The sequence below is a fragment of the Arachis hypogaea genome, chromosome 10 (genome assembly GCF_003086295.3).
Source record: "Arachis hypogaea cultivar Tifrunner chromosome 10, arahy.Tifrunner.gnm2.J5K5, whole genome shotgun sequence".
Classification (NCBI taxonomy): domain Eukaryota; kingdom Viridiplantae; phylum Streptophyta; class Magnoliopsida; order Fabales; family Fabaceae; genus Arachis; species Arachis hypogaea.
Genome location: NC_092045.1, coordinates 53,491,713 through 53,495,576, shown reverse-complemented (window position 1 = coordinate 53,495,576; position 3,864 = coordinate 53,491,713). Strand labels below are relative to the sequence as shown.

The 3,864-nt window shown below is 37.9% G+C and overlaps 1 non-coding gene across 1 annotated transcript; it reads right to left on the bottom strand.

Moving 5' to 3' along the window:
* Window positions 1–3,397: 3,397 nt before the first annotated feature.
* LOC112718722 (small nucleolar RNA R71) lies at window positions 3,398–3,505 on the bottom strand. Its single transcript, XR_003161049.1, has one exon. It is a non-coding gene; the product is annotated as a small nucleolar RNA R71 (small nucleolar RNA).
* Between the last annotated feature and the right edge of the window lie 359 nt (window positions 3,506–3,864).

Below are 3,864 nucleotides of genomic sequence, written 5' to 3'. Positions count from 1 at the left end.
CTCAGAAATTCCAGCGTTAAACGCCGGAACTGGCACCTAAATGGGAGTTAAACGTCCAAACTGGCATAAAAGCTGGCGTTTAACTCCAAGAAGAGTCTCTACACGAAAATGCTTCATTGCTCAGCCCAAGCACACACCAAGTGGGCCCGGAAGTGGATTTTTATGTCATTTACTCATCTCTGTACACCCTAGGCTACTAGTTCTCTATATATAGGACCTTTTACTATTGTATTTTCATCTTGGTTCTTCTGGTTCCCTCTCTGGGACCGAAACCAATGATCACTCTTGTTCTTATGTATTTTCAACGGTGGAGTTTCTACACACCATAGATTAAGGTGTGGAGCTCTGCTGTACCTCGAGTATTAATGCAATTACTATTGTTCTTCTATTCAATTCCGCTTGTTCTTTGTCCAAGATATCACTTGTTCTTCAACTTGATGAATGTGATGATCCGTGACACTCATCATCATTCTCACTCATGAACAGAGTGACTGACAACCACTTCTGTTCTACAAGCAAACAAGGCTCTAGTGTTTATCTCTTGGATTTTTTAACCGGAATCTTCGTGGTATAGGCAAGAACTGATGGCGGCATTCAAGAGAATCCGGAAGGTCTAACCTTGTCTGTGGTATTCTGAGTAGGATTCAATGACTGAATGACTGTGACATGCTTCAAACTCCTAGCAGGCGGGGTGTTAGTGATAGACGCAAAAAAATCGATGGATTCTATTCCGGCCTGACCGAGAACCGACAGCTGAATTCCGCGTGCTGTGACAGAGCATATGCAATCGTTTTCACTGAGAGGATGGGAGGTAGCCATTGACAACGGTGAAACCCTACACAAGCTTGCCATGGAAAGGAGTAAGAAGGATTGGATGAAGACAATAGGAAAGCAGAGAGACGGAAGGGAAGGCATCTTCATGCGCTTATCTGAAGTTCCTACCAATGAATTACATAAGTATCTCTATCTTTATCTTTGTGTTTTTATGCATTCATCACCATATCCATTTGAGTTTGCCTGACTAAGATTTGCAAGATGACCATAGCTTGCTTCATACTAACAATCTCCGTGGGATCGACCCTTACTCGCGTAAGGTTTATTACTTGGACGACCCAGTGCACTTGCTGGTTAGTTGTGCGAAGTTGTGTAATGCCATGGTATTGAACACCAAGTTTTTGGGGTTCATGACCGGGGATTATGAGAGTTGTGAAAAGTATTGTTCACAATTTCACGCACCAAGTTTTTGGCGCCGTTGCCGGGGATTGTTCAAGTTTTGTGCAAGCTTTTGGTAACATCAGTGCCAAGATCCGGCAACAACACCAAGTTTTTGGCGCCGTTGCCGGGGATTGTTCAGTTTGGACAACTGACGGTTCATCTTGTTGCTTAGATTAGGTATTTTTCTTCAGAGTTCTTAAGAATGAATTCTAGTGTTTCAAGGTGATGTTCTTATCATCACCAAAGCTGATTGATCCTCATCAATTTAGCTCTTGAATGCAATGTCCTGCTGAAGCTTGGCCGGCCATGTCTAATTTCTTTAGACTAAAGCTTTAGACTAACATTGCATGATTCCTGGAATTCTCATTAAGAATTTTGATACCTTTATTTTCTTTTTCTACATAATTTTCGAAAAAAAAAACACAAAAAATTATAAAATCATAAAATCCAAAAATATTTCTTGTTTAGAGTCTCATCTTAAGTTTAGTGTCAATTGCATGTTTCTGCTCTTTTTGCATTCATGCATGTGTCTTCATTAATCTTCAAGTTGTTCTTGATGATTTTATTACTATGATTTTTAATTCTCTTGACTTGAGTGTTTATGTGTCTCATATGCATTCACATTTTATTAAGTGTCAGTAGTATACAAACTGCTAAGTTTGGTGTCTTGCATGCATTGTTATTTGATTTTAGTTGCATTTTGATTATTCCTTATTATTAAAAATCCAAAAATATTTTTAATTTGTGTCTTTTCAAGTCAATAATACAGAGAATTGAAGACTCATAACATACAGCAGAGGAATTACACAGAAAAAGCTGGGCGTTCAAAACGCCCAGTGAAGAAGGACAGACTGGCGTTTAAACGCCAGCCAGGGTGCCTGGTTGGGCGTTTAACGCCCAAAAAGGTAGTGCATTGGGCGTTAAACGCCAGAATGTGCACCATTCTGGGCGTTTAACGCCAGGATGGCACAAGGGGGAGGATTTTGTTTTCAAATCAATTTTTTTTCAAGTTTTCAAAGTTTTTCAAAATCAAATCTTTTTCAAATCAAATCTTTTCAATCAAATGTTTTCAAAATCAATTTCTTTCCTTTTTCAAAGATACTTACTAACAATTAATGATTTGATTGAACATTTTAAGTATGTTGCCTTTTCTGTTGAGAAAGGTTTAATGTTTGAATCATATCTTTTCTTGTTAGGCAAGTCATTAATTTTTAAAATCAAATCTTTTTAAAATTGTTTTCAAATCATATCTTTTTAAAACCATAACTTTTCAATCAAATCTTTTTAATCACATCTTTTTTCAAAATAGTTTTCAATCAAATCTTTTTGATTTCTAATTTCAAAATCTTTTTCAAAAATCACTTGATTTCTTTTCCACTTTTAATTTTCGAAAATCAATTAAAGTTTTTCAAAAATATTTTCAAAATCTTTTACTTAATTTTCGAAAATTACTTCCCTTCTTCTCACATCCTTCTATTATTGGAGTACCACTCCTTCTCAATGCACAATTCGAACTCCATCTAATTAAGTTCGAATTCTTCTCCTTCTGTCTTCTATTTTTCTTTTCTTCTGACACCTCAAGGAATCTCTATACTGTGACATAGAGGATTCCATATTTTCTTGTTTTCTCCTCTTTCATATGAGCAGGAACAAGGACAAAGGCATTCTTGTTGAAGCTGATCCTGAACCTGAAAGGACCTTGAAACGAAAGCTAAGAGAAGCTAAGGCACAACTCTTTGTAAAGGACCTAAACGAATTCTTCAAGGAAGAAGAACACATGGCAGCCGAAAACAACAACAATGCCAACAATGCAAGGAAGGTGCTAGGTGACTTTACTGCACCTACTCCTGATTTCTATGGGAGAAGCATCTCTATCCCTGCCATTAGAGCAAACAACTTTGAGCTTAAGCCTCAACTAGTTTCTCTAATGTAACAGAATTGCAAGTTCCATGGACTTCCATTGGAAGATCCTCATCAGTTTTTAGCTGAGTTCTTGCAAATCTGTGACACTGTCAAGACTAATGGGGTAGACCCTGAGGTCTATAGACTTATGCTATTCCCTTTTGCTGTAAGAGACAGAGCTAGGACATGGTTGGACTCACAACCTAAAGAAAGCCTGGACTCTTGGGAAAAGCTAGTCAATGCCTTCTTGGCAAAGTTCTTTCCACCTCAAAAATTGAGTAAGCTTAGAGTGGAAGTCCAAACCTTCAGACAGAAGGATGGTGAATCCCTCTATGAAGCTTGGGAAAGCTACAAACAATTAATCAGAAAATGTCCTTCTGACATGCTTTCTGAATGGAGCATCATAGGTATTTTCTATGATGGTCTCTCTGAACTATCCAAGATGTCTTTGGATAGCTCTACTGGAGGATCTCTTCATCTGAAGAAGACGCCTGCAGAAGCTCAAGAACTAATTGAAATGGTTGCAAATAACCAATTCATGTACACTTCTGAAAGAAATCCTGTGAACAATGGGACTAGTCAGAAGAAAGGAGTTCTTGAGATTGATACTCTGAATGCCATACTAGCTCAGAATAAAATATTGACCCAACAAGTCAATTTGATCTCTCAAAGTCTGTCTGGAATGCAAAATGCACCAAGCAGTACTAAGGATGCTTCATCTGAAGAAGAAGCTTATGATCCTGAGAA